This window comes from Alligator mississippiensis, chromosome 5, assembly GCF_030867095.1.
Source record: "Alligator mississippiensis isolate rAllMis1 chromosome 5, rAllMis1, whole genome shotgun sequence".
NCBI lineage: Eukaryota > Metazoa > Chordata > Crocodylia > Alligatoridae > Alligator > Alligator mississippiensis.
Genome location: NC_081828.1, coordinates 199,487,175 through 199,509,666, shown reverse-complemented (window position 1 = coordinate 199,509,666; position 22,492 = coordinate 199,487,175). Strand labels below are relative to the sequence as shown.

Sequence of the window (22,492 nt, the reverse complement as noted above, 5' to 3'; positions counted from 1 at the left end):
ATGTATAGGTGTCCTCACAGACTACCTAGTTCAGAAAGGCATATGCTTTTTTAGACAACAACCTATTTAATTGGATGCAAAGTATCAGCATCTGCTTTTACTGAAGCCAACAGTCCTGCTCATATTTCTCAGAGCAGAGTTGAGGGCTTTTGCAAAATCTCACCTAATAGCAAATACATCTACACTGCAGTTGGCAGTGTAGTAAAAAGATATCCTGGTGGGCTTTAAACCAGGTAGCACCGGTAGTGGAAGCAGTCTAACCAAGATGCAGAATCAATACTCCACCAAGGCATCTGCACTGCCTGAGCTAAATGGCACCTCAGCTGGTGTTAGCATTCATAATAATACAATTCTAATTCTTGTCGGGTGTTGGGAGTATTTATGCCAAACAAACAGGACTGAAATGGCAAAGGAATATCACCTGCATGGAGAAATCTGAACATGACTTGCCCGCTAGCTTTAGTCCCTCATTTTCATATATATCAAGTATATCATTTTTCTCATGTGAGTTACCAGGTTGATAGCATGTTTCATAGGCTCTGGAGACTGAAGCCCTGGATTTAGCTACAAAACTGCTATAGCCGAGGTAAAAAGGCAAGAATGCTCCCCACCCTGCCCTGATTATGTGTCTCACCCTGACCCAGAGAGGGGAACCTGCTCCCCCCGCTCACATTATATCATTGATCAGTCAGCACTGCTGCAACCTGGGATTTTTAGACCATTAATGTGCCTGCTACAGTATACTAAGGATGAAGACGGATGTGGGAACTGCAACTATCAGACAAAATTAAACTAAGATTTTCTGTCAACTGCTGAATGTAGTCCTCAGACTCCTTAGGGTGGTATCCTATAATTTTTTTTTAGGGCATAGCATTGATAATACATAGACATGGAACGTACTTGCTTTTGCATCCATATGAATAGAAATCAGTTTGGAAAAAATAAGGTAAAGTTTCTAAAATAAACATTTTTATAACAAATCCTAATTTTCTCTGACCTTTTCTTTTGTTATTTGACCCTTGTTTCCATGGCAACACGATCAGAAAGCCACCTGCAGGAAGAACTCTCACTTAAAGGTTTCACCTATAACAAGGCAAAGCTAGCCTTAGCCCCTCCCCAGTGCATACACACCCCGAGAAGCTCAAAGCACCTATTTCTATTCCACAAATGGCTATGAATTCAGTGGAGATTTAGAGGCATATTCTTAGTTACAGCTGAAATAAATACCATTGGTGAATATCAGAAAATACATATGAGTCTGCTTCTTCAGAACTGACTTGAACTTTTGAGTGCTCAAGGACAGATACCCTAAAAGGGCCAGTTATGAGTGAGGAGCTTTAACGCTTTCTGTAAATGAGGCTCATTTAAGGTAAGTCATGCTGGACACTCACATGTTCAAGCATCCCAAATCCCTTTGGACAGCACAGCTTAACTGTGCCATTCAATACACTTAATCTACTCTGCGTGGGAAGATCCCTCTGATTCTGGATAGTAGTTGGCACAGCAGGGGCTTCAGGAGTGGCGAGGACCACCTTGATGCTGCGCAAGCTGACAAAATCCTTGGAAGGCTTTTACACAGAGGATACATGGCATAAAAGGTGGAGGTCTCTCTCTCTCGACAGCAGCAATTGTGACTAAGTTTAATGCCCTATCAATAGCATATTCCACACCCAGTGAGTGAACGCTAATGTGGCTCCATCAAAACTGACAAAAAATGACCTCGAGCCCCATCAAAATCCAGGCTGCTGCTGTATAAATGACACATACAAGCGCCTGGCTCTGGATACATCATTTATTTCTCCTAGTTACTGATGACCCTTCACAACTCACTCTTGGCTCTGCTTCAGTGCAGTCATCCATTTATTGCGCAATGATGTCCTGGAGTCAGACCTTCCTAATGTTTCACTCTTTCACACTCAGAGGTTTGGTTTTTCAAAAGGTAGATACTGTGTTATATTTAACTGAATCATATTAACGTCATATTACCATGCTTAACCACGTGATGGTCCTCTTTGGGCATAATTATGCCATCAAAAAGCTGTTTACAAATTACCAACACTGGAATAATTTCTATATGCTGCTTCAGATACTGAACGTAAGTCTGAGACCACAATCTTTTTTGTTTCATTATGAAATAGGGGATTCTATTTAACGGAACGGACGGAGTCAGCACCACGGCATCTTGGCTATTAACAACACAGATACACATCAAGCCTATTATAGATTCTGACTTTCCTAGTTTATTTCGCCTTCCTATTTTTTAACACCCTATATTTCTTGTTTAACAAATTGTTCTCGATATGACGTATTCACAATAAGCCCATAAGCACAAACTGAAACACAATTTCCTGCTAGCTTCAGTAGAAATACATTAATCCACTGGATATTTCCCAGGACAATATTATCTCTCATGTGCAGGCTATATTTCTCTCATTGGGTTGCAAAGGTGGTGGTGGGGAAATCCTTGAAAATTTGTTTGAGAAGTGACATGCAAGAAAGTCATGGGTAAACCAGCTTCTGCTCATGTGAAGATTTTTTATAAATATTTTTATACATATAAATCCACAACACATGATTATCTTAAAAAAAATCCTTCACACACGAGAGAAAAAATATAAAGGGAAAACATGCAGTGAGCCTAGTGTACTCCTGATTGCTTTGAAATGCCACTATCATCTGTTACTGACTGCCTTGTATCACAGGAGTGGTTTCCGTATTGGGCGTGGAAAGATGCCTTCTGTTCTGTGCTTGGAGGTATGTATATTTTAAAGACCCACTGTCGTTATTCACTCATAGGCTTTCAAGGCCACATACGATGCTGAAACATATAAAGCTGCGATATTAAATGCTACTGAGACTCTTACTAGTGGCAGTTGATTGCTAGCCTTTTATGACCCACAAGGCTAAAACACTAACTTGTTCTTTGCTGTTCTGTCAGCCTGTAATGATAAATGCTTTGGTCTAAAATAAAATAAAATACAATAAAAACCCTTTGCAGTAAGTTTTAGGTTTATAAACAGCTAATTAATGTTGTAAAATGAAGCAAGTTTTTCGTGGAAGGCAGCACTTCTATAAAATTTATATGGTATTCAACTGGGCAAGTACTGATCTTTGAGACTTAGACAAAGGGCAGTGTTCTGGCCTTGGAGAGCCGCATTCAGATGTCATCCTGGTTAGAAATACGGACATTTCCTTTTTGTCCTCCTTTGGCTATATACCCATGCATTTCAGCTATATGAAATGTTTTAGGAGCCTCAGAGAGCTTGTAACAATTTCAGATTTTTTTAACCTCTTGAATGCCATGCTTCAAGCCTGCCTGCCTAACCCTGCATTTTACATGATAAGAGGCATGATCTTCATGGAAGCAATGGAAGCAGGTGGATCTGTGGTTTATGTATTACTATGGCAGGGGTTGGGCAAAATGCAGCCCCATCAAATGATTTTATTTGCAGCTGCCCCAGCTTTCGGTGCCTCTCACCCTTCTCCCTTCCCCGTGCTGTAGCCAGCTGCAGCAGCAGCAGCCACTCCCCACCTCTCCCTGGCCCTGCCTCTTGGACCCCAGAGTATGCTTCAAGGCAGGGCGTGCTGAGCTCCTAGCCAGGCTTATGCCTGGTGGGGCTGTCTGCATGAGCTCCAACCATGTGGCCCTTCACAGACTGGCCAGCCTGGCTCCTGACAATTTGAAGCTCAGATAAGTTTCTTTCTGCTGGCAGGAGATGGGTGCAGGGGAAGAGGGCCAGAAGCTGCCGGCTATCCAGGGGCTTGGTAGGAGTGTGGACACTGCTAGAGTGGTGCCAGTGTGGGTCCCCACATGCCACTTTGGGCTGCGCCATTTGGGTGCAGCTGGAGCAGCTGATGTGGCTCCTGCCCAACCCCAACATAGCTCCTGCCTGACCCCAAGCCCCCAGCATGCAGCTGGGTTGGTTGGGTTCCTCCAACCCAGGAGTGAACAATTATTTTGGTAAGCTGTTGCAAGGGGGGGGGGGGGGGTGGGGGGGGATGGTGTGATACTGATCTGGCTCCAAGACAGCTCACCAAAACTCCTGAACTGCCCCTCCATCCCAAATAATTGCCCACCCCTGTTCTAGGGGCATTTTGATTAAGTGCAACATAAATCATCTCAAAACAGTTATTTACTCTGTATTTTCTGTGTTGTAAAGGCAGAAAGAAAGCCATTAGACAGGAATGGTGGTGGGCAAGAAGGGATACCAGCGAGGAGGGGCAGGCAGTGGGGAATCCTAATACTTATATGCTTCTGAAGTAGCAAAATTGCATGAGGGAACTCACAAGGGAATGAAATCTCTGGAGCAGTTGCTGAGGAGGGTGGAAATGCTTCAAGAATGAGTTTTCTCCCTTAGCCCTTAGTAGTTTCTGTGCTAGGCTACAACTGGACTCCAGCCTGCCGGAGGTGGTAAATGAAACGTTAAGAATAAAGAGGAGGAAAAATTGAACCTTTCCATGTCTGCAGAAGCTTTGGGTCAGATGGAATAATTCTGGCAGGTCTTAAATGTGTGCAGGCTGCAGTCACATCACTTCAGGGAGAGCAATGTCAGCCTGGCCCCTCCTAAGCTACTTAGTGTTTATGCTCTAGAATGACATATCCTGTTTTTGTTCCCAGATACATTGCTAGGTTTCAAGGAGGGTGGAAATATATTCTTGCTTCCTCCTGGCCCCTCTTGTTTCCTCCTGGGGCAGGAGAAGGAGACAAACATTAAGATTATCTTGGCAAAAGGACATGCTTTAGAACATAGGGCTGGAAGGAGCCTTCCTGGCCATCAAGTCTAATCCCTGAGTTGCTAGGCATCTCACCACTCTCACACATCACAACCTCAAAGCAACCTACAAAAAACTCTACAATGTGCCACAAGTAAAGAGCAGGGGAGACAAGGATGGGTGTATTTGTTTACCAGAAGGCACAGTAGATTTGCACCTTATAGACTAACTAAAATCAGAGATGCATAGCATAAACTTTCATGATCCTGAGCTCATTTCAGCATCTGATGAAGTGAGGTTGGGCTCACAAAAGCTTATGCTACACATCTCTTATTTAGTTAATGTATAAAGTGCAGATCTACCTTGCCTTCCCTCTCACTTCAGACTAACATGGATAACTACTAGGGCTGCGCAAAGCTTTGGTAGCCAATTAGATTCAGAGGAGATTCAGCCCGATTTGGCGGCCAAATCTCCAAATCCAAATTGAATCAGGAGACTCATTAAAAGGCCTGAATTGAATCAGAAGACTCTGAATTGATTCAGAGAGATTCGGAGAGATTTGGAGATTCAGAAGGCTTGCAGGAAACAGGAACTGAGAAGAGGGAGGGGGATGGGGTGATCTACTATATTTGGAAAAGGCTGAGGGCAGGGAGGGAAGACTGCCCTGATATTGACATCTGTAGCTGGCCAGTGACTGTGATCTTTCTCTGAGTTCCCTTCCAATCATGGTGCCCTGGGGGAGGACATAGAAACAACATATCAAGCTGTGTCTGAAGTGATCTGTGCCTTGTGTGAGCTGTGTCTCTCTTGGAGCAGCAGCGTCTGAAAGGCTCTGGCTTGCTAGCTAGTCTCTCTTCTTGTAAGTTGTATTCAATCCTTTCGTACTTACCCTTGCCTACAGTCCCTATTGTTATCCCTGTCCATTCCTTTCAACCTATTCTTCCCCCCAAATCCTCTTATTTGTTCTTGTTAGTCTGTCTTGATTCTTCCCCCCACAAAAAAATCTGTTTTTTCCCTGACAGTGTGTCATCACTGTGCAAGAAAGCATAACATATATTACACGCACACACACACCCATTTTGCAGCACACCAAACAATATGAAGCATCATGCTGGAAAGGCAGGTGCCAGGTCTTCTGGCAGGGGAGGGAGAGGGGGCAGATGGATAGCTGCAACTTCCCCTCACCCCAAACATAGATGCACCCTCTTTTCTGGCAGCGATGAGTCTTCTGCTGCTAGTGGGAGAAAGGAGGTGGTAGCAGTGGCTGCACCTGCACCACCACCACTAACACCACTCACCAGCAGCAGTGTGACACTCTCCACTCCAATTTCAGTTCCCAGTGTGTGTCTTCCAGTGCCAGAGGAGGAGCTGGATCTGGAAGCAGAGGAGCTGAGGACCATAGTGAAGGAAATTTGGGGGAAGGAGGGGGAATCTGAGTTTTCTCCACACCTCTCAAAGTTCCCCTAGAGGCAGGTCTTCTTCTCTGGAAGACACTTTGGAGGAGGTTGTGGGGACAGGTGGCTCAGATCCTTCTGTTGTTGTGCCTCTGCCTGGTGAAGAGGGGGTAGTATACTGTGGGATCATTTTGAGGTGGCAGACCATCCCAGGTATGCTACCTGCCAGCACTGCAGATCAGCCAGGGCAAGGAGGTGAAACACTTCACCACCATGGCGATGCTGCTGCATCTGAGGAGGCAGCACCCCCTTGCCTTTGTTCCTCCTCAGCCTGGCACCGGTGGTAGCATGCCTAAAACGAAGTTCCTCTCTTGCTCCAAAGCCTGTGTCCCCATGAAGCAAAGGCAGGCCACCCTGGAGTGGTGAGGGAAATCTGCAAACAAAGGGGGGCGCATTGCAAGGGTGAGCGAGGTCACCCAGAGCTTTGGGGAGATGCTTACTCTGGATGGCCAGCCCTTCTCCTTAGTTGAGTGGCCAGGGTTCAGGTAGCTCATGGTACTTGTGGCCCCATCCTACCAAGTGCCTGCATGCACCACCTATAGCGGGACAGTGGTGCCCTCCCTGTTTGAGACATGCAGGGAGTACTTGAGGGAGAAGCTGTGCATGGCAGGGTCACAGGTAGCCTTGCACTTCACCTCAGACATCTGGAGCAGCCGGGGTGGAGATCACGCCTACCTCTCCCTCACAGGGCACTGGTGCAATCAATCAGGCTGTCGGTGGGCTGTCCTTCAAGCGGAGGTGGTGGATAAGTCCCACATAGCAAGGGAGATCATGGTAGCCACGAACCACTTGGTGGAACTATCCCTGCTGCATTCATCCTACTGCATTTACAAGTGATACCAGTTTTGCTTTCAACAGTTTGAGGAGCACTTTCACAGAAACGCCTGCACCTATCCCCTTGAAAGTTGGCAGGCTTCATGCCCTCAGAAGGGGCCACCATCCCTGCTGTTTTCATCTGAATCTGCAAAAAAACTGACAAAGTTACAGGTATTTTAGTGATTCCCCATTATAGCCTATGACTGAATCTCTGAATCAGCACTGAATCTTCCAATCCAAATTGGCCGAATCAAATCGAAACAGTGATTCGAATCATCAAATCGAATCACAGTCCCTCCAAATCAGTTGAATCTGAATCCAAAGTGAATACTTGCTGCTTTGCACAAGCCTAATAACTACCTCTCTTTGTTTACCCAACCAGAAGTCCTTCCTAATCTAGTTATGTCCAAGAGAATATTTACCTCCTTTCAGTCATATCCCAAGGTTGCCATCTCTCACTTAATTTCTACACTTAGGGAAATGTCCTTCCTTGAATAGCTTGGATATTCTCTCCTTTTAAAATATATATTCATCACGTTTTGGAAGGACCTGACTCAAATGCCTCAGACCACATCCGCAAGACCACACCCATGTCAGATGCTAATTCTTAGCGATTACTTAAGTGTGAATAGATGAGGAATGCTTACATTAATCATTGCCCTATTAAGTAGGCTTCTCCAAAATATGAAACATAAAAGTTACATTCATACCAAATACCACAATTCATACAGACCTAATGATGATAAGGCTAAATACAGCTTGATGTAACCTATATGTAGAGACTATGCATGCCATATCATTTAAAAAACTCAAGAAAACAGGTATGACATTTTACAAATACTTCAAAATACCATAGGTTTGCAACACTAATCCACCTGACCATTAGGCCCCAATGTGTAAGGTATAATTTGAATCCTATCAGTAGTGAACTTCAATGCCTGCCAGAGATGATCTGTCCTTGGGATGAGGAGAACAGACCTTGGAGCTCCAGCAGGAAGGAAAAGTAAAGCAGATGGAAGGAAATTAATTAAATAAAAATAAATTAGACCTTTAAAGAGTATTGTTTTTAATATCTACGATACCAAAAAAACCCTTACATGTCTCAGTCACTGAGGCACGCATCTTCATGTTCGACCTTCACTCCATAAATTAAATAATTTATTTGGCCTGAAAGAAAGATGTTTCTGTCTTTTTTTAATGGATGCTTTAAAAAAATCCAGATACTGCATTTTTAATCGCACTGCAAAATGATCCTCAGTGATATGAAAATGGTAATATTTGTTCATACCACATGACTGGATCAGGGTAGCCAATGATCTGTATCTGGGTTGCTACAGCGTGATGTATTATAGTTCGTACAATTTGCTGCAGGCAGAAATCTTAATTAAGGCCTTTCCTAAAGAGTGACCTTCAGGGATTGCATTACCGAATTGGTGTAAAAATAGACAAATGCCCTAACAGCATTAGTGGAGCTGTGAAACTGTGTTAAATATGTTTCCCCCCCAAAGATTATCATTTGCTGTTATTATCAAGTGAGTTGCTGGGTACCTTCAGCAATCAATTAGTTTTAAAGCATATAGGAGTATATTTGTAGCACAGTATAGGACTTAGATACATGGATCCCATTCTATTTTTACTAGAAGTTGCATGTTCAATTTAAAAAATATACTCCCTACTGCTCTAATTCATCAATATTTTATTCAGGTACATGCATTTTCATTGTTTCTGGATCTCTCTAATTAGCTAGCCACATGTGGTGTCTGCCCAACATTCATCAATAATCCTCATATACAGCACACAGTGGCATCTGAGCAGGTTTGGCTTGGAAAAAATGGAATTTGTGACAGCATTTGCAAGTGAATTTTAAAATAATGAAAGCAAAGGACTAACAGCACTAGCCAGAGCCAGCCAGAGGACTGGCAGGTGGTACAGAAGTGCCTTCATGAAGCTTTGCCAATACCTTACACTCCTGAGCTGCAACCTCTCTCTGGTCTGACTTGGGTCTTTTCCCTCCCTTGGAATCTGATGCGAGTGCACAGGGACTAAGATGATGCCTCCAGTTTCATTCTCCAAGAATTAAGATAGGATATGATCAAAGATAACAGAAGATGGCTCTGAGCCACTGCACCATCTAGCCTCCAAATGCCCCATATCTGGTGTTTCACAGAACACTTCCAGCACAGGTATTCAGGGATGTCTGCTCCAAATGACACTTTGCCTGCCCCTAAATATGGCTTCTACCTGATCCACAGTTGAGCACTCTTTGGTGACTGGCTAAGGGGCATATCTATACCAAGATGATGAAAGATGATTTCAGTGACTACCAAGGACATTCAAAAAGCCCAAGGTAGAACTGATCTAAGTGATGTGGTTTTCTTTAAGTGGCATAGTTTATCAGTAGTGAACAGACCACATATTTGCTGTTTGTTGGGGGGGGAAGTGAGGAGGAATTTAAAACTGCGTTCTACCATTTTTAAACAAGTCTATGTGTACATAACTTCTGTTCTGCTACTATAGACTGGTTTACGATCAATTATACCAGTAGACGTTTACTGTCTGTACATGGCCCAATGGTCAGATAATCCATTTACATTTTTAAGATGAAAAAAATGTTTTTAAAATAAATTTTACAAAGCTTTTTATAAGCCTAACTCTATAATAATGCTTTCATAGACAGGGATGAAATGAGATGGCTGCTGGAGCTAGTCAGAGGCAGAGCTTTTGTCTGCTTTGCAGACAAGCGGGAAAAAAACTCTAGCCTTTTTGAAGTTAAACCGTACTGTGAGATCTACCAACCAGATCCTCTCATTTCCACTGAAGTCAATGTTATGCTACAAACGTATACTGGCTAAAGATCTAGCCCAAAAAGCGTAGAGAAATCGTCTCCAGTTCTCCAATGTCCATAACATGTTGCTCACTTAGTAGCATATGGTAGGGCTGAATCATGTTCCAGTTCACGTCTATGGTTATGCTGAACACACTGTTTTGTCTGGTGAACTGTCACCCTGAATCCTTACAACAAATGTTGTCTGAAGCAGTTTCATCTACCTGTGGGATAATATTACATGGGTTACAGTGTCATTCATTCACAGAGGCAGTGATTTCATGGTCAGAGTAGGGAAACAAGCAAGGAAACTCCTGATCTCTATTCCCAACTTGATCACTGGCTTGAGGACGGTTGCCTCATCTCACTGTTTTTATACATTGCATCTATGCAGTATCATTGCTGATCTCAAAGAGAGGACAGGCTTCATAGTTGCAATGGGCTTTGAGATGCTCAAATAAAAGGTGCACTAAGACAGCAAAGCACTGATACTTATGTTCATTCTTTTTTAAACATATTACAAAAGGTGAAAGGAAAAAACACGCATAGCTACTTCCTGCTGCTATCGGATCACAAACTCTACATTTATTTCTCTCATTGAGTTCTTAAGATTTCATGGTAAGTAGAAATACCACATTGTCATGCCACTGTAATACCAGTCTCACCACATTCAAAACAACTTCTCACCTATTGTAGCTCCACCATCGTATCACTTTCCCTTCAAAACTCCTAGCAACAAGAAACCAGAAAGACAGCTCACTAGCATCCTTGCAGTGATCTGGTATGATATTAGTCTGATGTATATAATGATCTGTGAATCACTTGCCACGTTGGCATCAGAAATGCTCAGCTTCACTCAGCGGTTCTCTCACCCAAGCGGCTTATGAGATGACATTATTAATATAACAGCACCCACATAAGGTACTATAATTAAGAGTCTGGCAGAGTTGCCCTAGTACCAATCGCTATTTAAAAAAAACAAAACAAAAAACCAGTGGTTCACATTCAATTTCTTTATTAATACTTAGACTTTTCTCTTTGTAAAAACAACATGTTATTATCACTGAGCTTTTCAGCTACAGAAATGAGCTGTAGCTGTTGGGATCAATTTCTAAGCCTGATATATTACAGAGAAAATATACTTGAAAGGCTAATCCATGCAGAACAAATCTTAAGACAACTCAAAATATACTTAAAAAAATCCCACCTAACATTCTTAAAACAGCTTAAAATATACTTAAAAATTAAAAATGCCACCCAGCACTCTCCCCCAAATATTGAGAACTCCAATGAGAAGCCTGGGTATTAGGTTGGAGAAGGAGACTAGTGGATAAGCATCTGCCTGTCATGCAAAAGTGTTTTTTTAACTCACTGTCCCACAGACCCCTTGTGTGACCTAGGGCAAGCTGCTTACTGTAACATTTGCAGAAGCTCCAAATTGACTTACATGCCCAAATCCTCTTTTCAAAAGAACGAAGTCATTTTGAAACCTAGGCCCATTTTGGAGACTGTCAGTGATGCACAGACTCACAAGTCACTTCTGAAAATGGGCATAAACTCCTAAATGACTTAGGTACATTTGAAAGTTTGACCTTTAACCTCAGTTTCCAACTCTAAAATGTGTATAATGAGGCCTTTTTTCTCTCAGTATTAACTTATCTTGTCCATTTAGACTGTTAATTCTATGGTCAGGGACTGCTAATTGCTGTCCAGTGCTCGGTCTAATCAGGTCCTGATGTCCAGCTCATGCATTAGTAAAAATGAATAATACTAGTAATAATACTAGTAATCTTCAGATACAACTAAGAGTGAGGAAATTACCTTGCACATACATGTTAAGTGAAGCTGGGGAAGAAATGAGTTCTGATGACGTGAACAATCTAATTCTAGTTTCCGCTTGTGCGTGTCTTGAACCTGGGGGGTGCCATGATAATTTGGGAAGTTCACCAATGCCAATATCAGAGGACAGTGAAGGTCAAGTGAACCATCTGTCTGTCTCCTAGAGTATGAATGGAAAGTCTAGCCTTCTATCCAGCCACGGAGCAGAAAAACAAAAGTTTCACGTCTCCCCTCTCTTTGAATGAAAGCAAATAGCAGGTTATTTTTGTAATAGTTCATCTCTAAGGTATAAAAACAGCATATTTAACTACAGATTGGGATTCAAAAGGTAGAATGTAATCACATTTTTATTTCAAACATTTACTTTTTCCCACCACAAACAAGCCTGAGAAATCTTGCAGACATCAACAAAACCTTATACAAATGGCAGGCATTTGTCTCTTGGTGGTGCCTGGCTCTGCAAGCATTTAATCTGCTCCCTTTGATGGAAATAGTGTTCTAATTTCTACAGCCTGTTTACTTTTAAATCAACAAATATTTACTGCACACTGCATGTTTAAAGGATACAATTATTAGTGTACCTCTGTTTGATTACCAATGACACAGTAATAATAACGTCAGCTGCTGAATTGTAAGTGAAAATAACCCTTTGTTCTCATTTTTCTTATCTGCAGACTATAACAGCACTCATGGGGACAATAACCTATGAAATAGATTAAAAGCCTGTTAAATGCTATTTTCAGCTTGGCAGATCACCAAACCTTAGCCTACCCTTAAGCTCTGTTTCCTTTTAAATATGGCAAATTTACTGTAGCCATGTGACAACAGTAATGTGCAGATTTAAAGTGATTAAATAACTGTACAAACAAGATGTTATTAGGTTTATAAACTGAACGTTGTTAGCCTCATAGGTGAAAACTACTGTGTGCTACCAAAGACACCAAGATATACTGGAGCAGATTGGTAATGAACTGCTTTGCAGAGTGGCAGGAAAGGAACTGACTCTAAACCAACTAAATACACTCTCACAGTTTTCTGGGCAGGGAGCTGTGCTCACCCATCCTTTTACTATCACTGTGTTCAGGTGAGGAGGAAAACAATTGTTTTATTTCACCAAAGCTGATATCGTGTGGCTTGTTGGAAAACTGCCCCTCAGCAAGAGTCTGAAGAGTAGAGGATCTGCATGTGTTTGGACATGTTAATAGGAATATATGACGAACCTGTATTCACAAGGTTGTGAGTTGTGATGTAATTTCACATAAGATTATTGTCCAGCCAGTAAGCTATCATGAGGACAAAGTCTGCAATCAACCTATCTTGGATCTGGGATGACAGCCCATTCCCTCTGAGAGAAAACACCGTGGAAGGGGGCAGAAGTGCCAGTAAATGGAAAAGCAGCTTAGAGGAATTTCTCAATGACTGTTCATTTGAGTTGTAGGGTTTTGTTAGGAGAAAGGGATGGTATGAGTAGAGAGAGAACAGCTCCATACACCCATAGATCTTAGGACCAAAGGAGGAAGAAAGTCAAGGGTTGGAGAAAAGCTCTTTGTTGTCTCCTCTACCTGTTAGCAACATGCCTGCAGAATGCCAATAGCTAAATCCTAAGATTGTAACAGCCACAGCTGTGTGGGGACCCCAAAAGAAATTAATGGTATCTGAAATCACATCAAACTCCAATCGGGTTTCCAAATGGAGATGTGAGGTTAATTGGGGAACACCACTGTGGATAACAGTTAGTTCTGCTTTCTAAACTGCTGGCCATATTCCCCAAATTGGTGAGTTCAGACTTTAGGGTGCTCTTGTGGAGGGTCCTGGGAAATTCTGCCCTAAAAACATTCTAGATTTTAAAAATAATGGGTGGGACAAAACTGAGACCTCTTGAACCTTTTGTGAAAAATGTGAAGGAAGGAGATGCTGTCCCCTAATGGCCCAGTAGTTAGGGATATGTCTACCAGACTGGTGGCTATCCTTTGGTAGATCACTCTCTTGCTAAGATTTTTCAAGAAAAGAGGTTTTTGTCACTAAAAGATTAAATAAGAAAATTTGAATGAGCTCTTGTGCTGAGGAATAGCTGCCTTGAAAGTGAGAATCCCTCCTTTTTAGGTAAGAATTTGTCCATTCATGTTATCCAAAAGGATAATTGGGGACCCCTGGCATCATTGAAAAGAACAACTAAAAGGAAGAGTACATGTGCCCAAGAGAATTAAAGGAAGATTTTCCCCTATGAATAACAGTCTTGACTACCCCTTAGGCCTATACACTTTCTTCAGGTGATGTGCTCATGATACAAGAAGCCCAGTGGTGGAATCCTAGCTTTATTTTTAGAAATGTCAGGTTATTCTGTTCAACAAAGTATCTCTACTCTCCTAGACTCTTTGTATTCTTACTTGCTTTCATAGGACCTGTGATACCCCTCCATATACTTTTTTATTCTCGTCTCTCTTTATCTCAGCATCAATATTCAACGATGGATGTGATACAATTTGTGTCATGTAATTTAACATATTGTGCTTTCCAGTGTAACTCTCAACACTAAAGAAAAAGCCATGCCTTAACATCCATATCCTCCGTGTTTTGAGGAGGCTGCGTAAGTTCGAATGCATCGCCTACTGTAAACAGCTTTAATGCAAACAAGCATTTCAAGGTGATTATATAATAGCAACTGAGTAGTGAAGAGAGTATCTGCATTGTTACCCTCTACAGCATAGGATGCGTAAGGATGAACCTTTCAAATAAGTTTAATAAGTTAGGTACCCAACATCCAATGAATTTACGAAAGGGTTATATACATATACTATTCTAAGACTCTCAGGCCAAGTATTCATCATTTATTTTATTGTTTGACCACCAGTAGCTATTTCAAGAAATACACAAATAAAGCATACGTCACCTGGCAGTTTTACTTCTAGAAATGAGTTTTTGATGAAGGTCTTTAGTTTTTTGACCATTCCTTCAAGTCCCCAAGTTTCACTTTGAGTTGTGGCTTGACAGAAACTCAGAAATTTAAAGTAACACTCCATGGAAATAAAGTGACACTATTCCTACTTGAAACTTCAAACCCCACTGGATCCTATGGTAGAAAGTGCTTTTAAAATAGAAGCTTAGTTCTCTAACCCTGATGTGACGTGTACTATTATATTTCTGTCTTAATTTGCACCATTTGCTTCTGTCTGCATCATATGAGGGAGCATGTTCCTATTCACTAACATGTCCACGGTTAGGTTGTTCTCTTTCTGATTCTTCTGCCTGCCAACACACACTTTGTATGTGAATTGGGGAACGTTATTTATTCTCTCTGGGCCTCATCTGTGGAACTGGATTCTAATATTGCATCCTGGCATTTATATTTACAAGGGCAATGCAAATTTAAATTAACTAATGATTATAAAGCACACTCAGATTCTATGTTTTTTCAGAAAGTTAGAGCGATTTCAAAATAAGACCATTTTGTGTGCAGTGAGTGGGAAACTACACAGCAGCGGGGAACATTGATGGTGATATTGTTGAATGCACCCATCACTTATGACTATGTAGAGAAGTGATGTGGTCCAGTAAATGATCACTGCATACCAAATGGTTTTGGAAATTGCTGCTACTTCCTGAAACACCCTTGTAGATTAGAAAGGCATAAAAACACACAAAGTTTTATCATGAGAGGGGATTTGAAATCAAAATATCAGAAAGCAGGAAATGCCCAGAGAATATAAGAAAATATAATGCGTCTCCATCAGAATTTTCTTTTTAGGAAATTATGCAATTAGTGGCCATTAACACCACAAAAATATCTTCCTAAAATCTGACATGGGGTAAATACATTTATTCTCACAATGTATATACAGTGGTAGCATGCACTTCTATTCAGATCATTAGGGAATCAGTGCAGAAAACTGCTACTATTCCTGATAACAAATTACTGCATTTCAAAGGAGAAGGAAAGTTTAACCTCCAAAACACAACTGTAACATAGCTCATGAAAACACCCATGTACAACAGAGGAATACAATATAACAACATAAAAAACATCTCAGTTAATTCTAAGAAAACTACTCCTATTTTAGAAACACTCAGAACTACCTTTTCCAGCCATTGTGAAATCATTTTAATGAAATGAGACTGTTTCTTGATCCTTTTGAAAAGCACATGTATGGTAATATTGCTTAATTTAGATTACTAGCAGGAAGGAAAAAAGGATTAGAAAACTTTTAAAGCTAATGGACTTGATCCAAATCCATTTCAGCCATCAAATTGACATCACAGTCCCTTTTCCTGGACAGTGCACTCATTGAAGTAGCTGGACTGCAGGAGCACACCCACAGAAAAGATGAGGGAGAGAAGCTTTCTGGTGAATGTTTAGAATCTGGTTTAATAGCAAATTGTGGAGAGAATCACCATTAAAAAGAGAGAGAGAAATAATATAGCATGAGGTTCACAACTTGCATCCCTGCAAAGAGATAAGATTTTCTTGTTTAGAAGGGGACAGATGGCAACCCTATATGTTGCCATTGTAAGTTGTCATAAGAGCTCTCCCTACTGTAACCATTGCTAGAGCAGCATATGATGCTTTAATGCAGGCTGGTTATTCTGATCCTAACACTTTGATACCATGGTGCTGGGCATCTCAGAATCCATGCCCCTCATACTTCCTTTTTTCCTAGGGACACTGCTTCAGGAGAACCACTATTCAGTGGCCACCATGTGTGTAAATATAGACACATCCTTAGGGTCCTCTCCCAACCCAAGTTTGTGTATCTATCTATCTATCTATCTATCTATCTATCTATCTATCTATCTATCTATTGAGATTCACACCCACACAGAATAAATACGAATCCAAATACAAACACAAACATGCACATATATATTTGCATTAATATTCCAATTAATATTTTATTATTTTTTGACATAAATCAAGTTTCCTTCTAGAAATGTTAATTTGGAAAGAAGTAAAATATTTATATGGAAAAAACACTTTTATAAACTGCTTTCCCAAGCCCCATGAGCCAAAAACATACTGAACTAAAACTATTTATCCCTAATATCAGTACCATTCTAGAGAGTCTAAAAGCAGGTTGTTGGAAATCCATTCTCATGAAGGGATGTCAGATTTCTCATTGAGTCCTTCATGACTGCTTCTTTAAATTCATAGCAGAACTCAGGTATTTCAGATCTCCTCTACATGAGTGAAGGAGAGGCTCTAGTTAATGATACAGGGACTATGACACATGGCTGAGCACTTCTAGTTCTAGGAACAACTGAACACTGAACCACTCATGCTCATTATTCAATCATCAGGAGCCCTACACAACTACAATGCTGCAGTGGACACTGGCCATGCAACAGCTCTGTACAGTGCATTCATGTGATGTGCTTGGTTGGTCAACTTTACCTAAAAGGCAAACTCCATTGTAGTTTACTGAAGCTTCCAACTAGCTTTCAAGGGCAAAATCGGGGAGAATGCATTTAGCTAAGAGAAAGTCTGCATCTGAGAGGGAATCCTATGACTCAGCTGAAAGAAAGTCTATGATCTTGTGCCTTCACGCGCTTCTGGGATGCCAAGTTTTTGTTATTATGATGAGAAAGTTATGCCCCCACATCTTTAGCTGAAAAAAGATCTGGTAGGTTTATTTCTGAACCCAGGAAAACAAAACCAGGCTTCTGAAGATTTGCGCAGGCCATGAACATAATGTCCTGGAGACTTTTTTGCAGGGCCTTTTTACTCGTATACTGTAGTAAAAGCCATCCTGGTAATACTGTGTGAAAAACAGAAGAATAAATTGGTGTCATTTCAGCAGATTAGCACGGCCACGTCCGAGACTGCAGCTTTCCATTGTGTCATCAACTTTGCTGCTGCCATTTCCATTTCACATCATACTGTGACTGTTACAGGTATTATTGTTAGAAAAATCAAAGAAAGTGCAAGATTGTTTATAATGGATCTTCAAAAACAAGGCAAAAATGTTGATTTCTATAAGAGGAGGGATGAGCTTTCTGTAAACACTGCAGCCAATGTCTAGGTTTCTTTGTTTAGCACGAACAGCTTGCGATTGATGATATGTCTTAGAAAACACCATTGCACTGACATCTTTATTTGCATGGAGGACATTTCTTTTGAAATGCAAAGCCAAATCAGTGTAGCTTCACTGATATGTTTGGTAACACTGAAAGAGGATCAAGACCACAACGTTTATGTCAGACATGACAGGAGTTAAATCATGGGACTTATAGTCTAGCTCTGTCTCTGCCACAGACTCATTGTGAAACCTTGGGCAAGTTACTTCTGGCTTGTTTGTGACTTTAATAGGACCTCTAGGTGCTTAACTGCTCTGGCAGTGAAACAAGAGAGCTCCTGATATTTCAGTTTCCCTGTGCATAATGGAAATAGTAATTCCTAGCTGCCTTTTAAAAAATACTTAAATGAAATGTGCCTAATATGGTCACATTATTATTACTGCTATGCAAAAGAGGATGTGAGAAGGAATAAAAATAAATATGACCTCAAAAATATTTTAAATATGTTGTTATAAGCCATGATTTCTTTTCCTTTCTTCTCTCTCTCTTTTTTTTTAATTTACACATTAGAAACTATATGAGCCATAACTACATGGTCAAGAATCATTTTTTGGGCTGGAAGAAAAAAGCCCTCTGTGGACTTGCAGACTCATTCCCAGGGTTTTGAACTCTAGGACGAATTGAATGCAACAGTCTAGTATGTGCATATACCTTTAGGTACAGAATAAAGAGTTATAGCTTTCCTGTGCCATATAGGGACTCTGAAGCTTGCTGAAACTTGCTGAAAGACGATGCTAAGGCTCCATATTTTGCTAGTAAACTTTTTAGATCTTGAAAAGTGAATTTGGCTTTGCATTTGATTTCAATGTATTTTTTGTAGGAAGCTAAATTTAGATACATTCTCTGCTTCTCAGCATTTTTTCTTCCTCCTGCAGATTGCAGTGGTGGATTGAGCCAACTGGCTAGATTTTGGTCTCTTCTGCCCTGAGGTGAAGTTACTGGATGTCTTTTGGCTTCCAGCCCAAATACATTAAGATAAAATCCAGGCAGAGTCAACACTTGAAGTGTAAGGGAGGAACAGGCTTTGGGCAGGTCAGTAAGCACTATTCAGGCTTGTCATGCCAATCCTGCGCACTCCGCAACCCCATGAGTTAGACAGCAGAAGTTAATGGCAGAATATGCAGCTACTTTTTGCAGTACCAGTAGGGAATGATAAGGGTCACGTTCTGTCTGTACTTACGTTGTGGAGGAAGAACGCCTCAGGTAACAACTGTTCTATTTTGAAGAACCAGAATTCGTTCTTTAACAGGACCTGTTCTACAAAAGTTCAGGGAGTCTCAAAACAATCATGCTTCCCTCTCAATGGAGAAATGTGGGCAAGACAATTAAAACTAGATGGATATATAATAACCTTAAGCAAAGAATACACATGAATTGATATTAAATTGGGAAGCATTTTTAAATGGGGTTTCACAGGGGTTTGAGATGAGTCCAGTGCTGTTTAACTTTTTAATTAATGGTGTGGGTGCCATTAAATGATAGGCTGATCTTGGGGTAGAGAATCTATTAATGAAATTTGCAGATGATACAAAACAGGGAGGAGTTGCAAACACTTTAGAGGACCAGACTAAACTTAAAAGAAATGTTGAAAAATCAGTGAACTGGGCTTTAGACAATCCAATAAATCCAAGACAAATTTTGGGTTCTACACATAAGGAAGACAAAAACAAATGCAGAAATATAGAACGGGGGTAGCTGATATGTCAATAGAGCTCCTGAGTATGAGCAGTATGGTAGGTCCCAAGTTCAGACAGTGACAGCAGTGTGATACGGGTGCAGGACAGAGGGGGAAGCAAATGTATTTTGTGACTATATTAACACAAATAAGACACAGGAGATAATGGTACCACTCTTAATCTGGTTAACCTCATTTGGATTAAGTATCCTCTTTTGGGTACCACATTTTAAAAAGGATTTAAAGAAATTAGATGATCCAGGCATAAGCAACAAAGGTAGTAAAGGGCAGGGATGTGCAAAACAGGCTGTATTCAATTTGGATTTGGATTCAGCCCATGGGACAGTGATTCGATCCGTTGATTTGGAGAACAGCGATTTGGCCATAGACACAGCAATAAATGTTTTTTTTACATACCTCGAGGTACCAGGTGTGGCTTATGAACACTGAAATGCTGGGGTGGATGGAGCCTCCCACAGGAGCATGGGGGACCCCCCTGCATGCTTGGCAGCAAACCCAGAAGTGGACTGAAGTGCTTCTTATCCACTTCTGGGTCCACCACCGAGTGCACTGGGACCCCCCCTACCCACACTCCCGTGGGACACTCCGTCTGCCCCAGTATCTCTGCATTCACAAGCTGCGTGATACCTTGAGGTATGTAGAAAAACAGTTAAAGCGGTGTCTATGTCTGAATCATCAAATCTTTCTGAATCTCTCTGAATCGATTTGGAGGATTCTGATTTGATTCGGAGGGATTAAAAGGTCTCCTGATTCGATTCGGATTTGGAGATTCGGCTGCTGAATGGGGCTGAGTCTCTGCTGAATCAAATAAGCAACCAAAGCCTTGCACAGCCCTAGTAAAGAGGATGGAAAGCAAGTTATGTGATGAAAGTAATGTTTAGTCTGGAGAATGGGAAATTAAAGATGGGTCATGATAGTAGTTTTCAAAGGCCTTCATAAAGAAGATGGGGATACTTTGCTCACAGGGGGTGGGATATCTGGCAATTGGTTTAAATTCAGCAAAGCAGATATTGAGCAATTCCAGGAAAAACCCTGTGGGCATGTCTGAATGGGGGGGACCGTGCGGTACGTGGCGCCACAGACGTGTCCACACATTCAGGTGTTCTCTGCACTGCAAGGGAGTAGTGCGAGGGGGGGGGGGGAAGGGGTTACCCCATAATATCCATATTGTTGCTGCATATCCAGGGGTCAAAAAAACCTGTGCCAAAAAAACCTGGAGTGGTGCACACAGTGGCAGCATGTGCCACTCAAAACCAGAGCCTGGCCATCTGGAGCCACACTCCAGCTGCCAGCCAGGCTCTGAGTGGCAGGACTGCAGCTGCTGCAGCCCCAGGAGGCCCCCAGGTAAGGCTGCTGCGGCCACCCAGGATAACCTGTTGCACACCAGAGGACACATGGCACAGGCATTCCCTAGGGACAACTAGAAGTGGCACAAGGTCCACCGCCTCTCACTGTCCCAAGGGAACCAAACATCCACGCTCGTGTGGATGTGGCCTACCTTTGAAAACTTTAAGACAATGTAACAAGTTGTCTAGCGTGGCTTTAGAATCTCCTTCCATGGAAGATTTTAAAGAAGAGGCTGGATAGGACTAATGAATACAATTGGACAGGGAGGGACGAGGGGGAGGGCTTTGAGGACCATCAGGAGTCTAAAATTCAGGTTTCCTCCCTAGAGTTCGAAAGCGGACTCCTTGGAATCTTCAGCCCCATCCCCTGATTACCTTTGCCTACCTGATTACTTTATCTTCCACACTTTAGCCCCCAAGGGATAAATCCTTGATTTTTCACTCACTGCAAACAAGATTACTTAGATCCAAGTACCCTGATCCTGGCTAGATTGTCATGAGACACAAAAACATTAACTGACTTTCCCAAGGTCACATAAATATGCACAGGATGGCTGTCTGTAGTTTACCTTGCATTACAAAAGAAGACACCCAAACCTCACTGAAATTCATTAGAAGAGGAGCATTGGGTTCTCTGGAAAATCCCAAAGCCAGGCATTTCTTTCCTGTCTTTATGTTAACCACTGAACCTGAATCACCTTGAATTAAAGAAAGTGCTATGCAACATTACTGGTCCCTCTAATTGCTGGTCATTTTTTTTTCTAGGAAGTAGGAGCAGGGAGGGATTTAATGCCTGATTTGTTGGCTTGGAATCTTGAACAGTTTCAGATTTGCCTTTATCTGCCCCTCGCTGCTCTCTTCTGACTGAACAAGTTCCAACTAAATGATTAATATATGTTTTGCTTTCAATCCTTTTTTTTTTTTTAACTGAAAATCATGGAGCATTGTTGAAGCCAATGCTTACTGTCATTTAGATGACTTCTAATATGTTATAATACACACTGGGTGCATCTACACGTGCGCTTTACTGCAGAGTTGACTAATTAGCTCGGTAGTAAAGCAACACAGTCTACATGTGCGCCAGTATTAGGGCACAGTAAATCAATTAACTCAGCTGTAAGATACCACTGTCAGGGACAGTACTATCTTATGGCAGAGTAATTAAGTGTGATGAAAGACATGTGTAAGCAGTGACAGGCTCGCTGGGGCACAAGGGTGCTAAAGTGCAGGGGCCGCCTGCCGTACTTGAGCACTCTTGTACCCCAGCCAGCCCCTCCACCATCTGACACTACCACCTGCATCCTGCGGCTAACAATCTGAACCTGCTGCCAGTCTGGGGCTGCTCTGGCCCTGCTCAAACCGCTGCTGTCCTGGGTGCGCACACAGATGCTGTGCCTGGGAGCAGCTGACTCCAGCTTGAACTGCTCCAGAGTTTATTGCATCATGATAATTTCACGTGTAGATGTACCCATTGACTCTTGTCTGCCAGGCAACAAGATGTGGATAGAGAGGTAGGCAGGTTAAAAAGGGACCTTTGCATCATAAATCAAAAAGAGCAGTCAGGTAAGGATCTGTATTCTGGTGCCTGAACAAAGTAGGGCCAATATTATTGTCAGGTAGGCACTTAATGAAGCTTTAGAATGCATTGTGAACAATCGCCTTTAGTAATGACACTTGTCTGAGCCAGCAACCTCTCTCTTTGTAAAGGATGAAATGCTTTTCTCTGTGCAACATT

At 41.7% G+C, this 22,492-nt stretch overlaps 1 protein-coding gene across 2 annotated transcripts in view; it reads right to left on the bottom strand.

Moving 5' to 3' along the window:
- The window catches only part of ADARB2 (adenosine deaminase RNA specific B2 (inactive)), a 612,280-nt gene that overhangs the window by 253,778 nt on the left and 336,010 nt on the right, over positions 1-22,492 (bottom strand). The gene's annotated exons all lie outside the window — the stretch shown is intronic.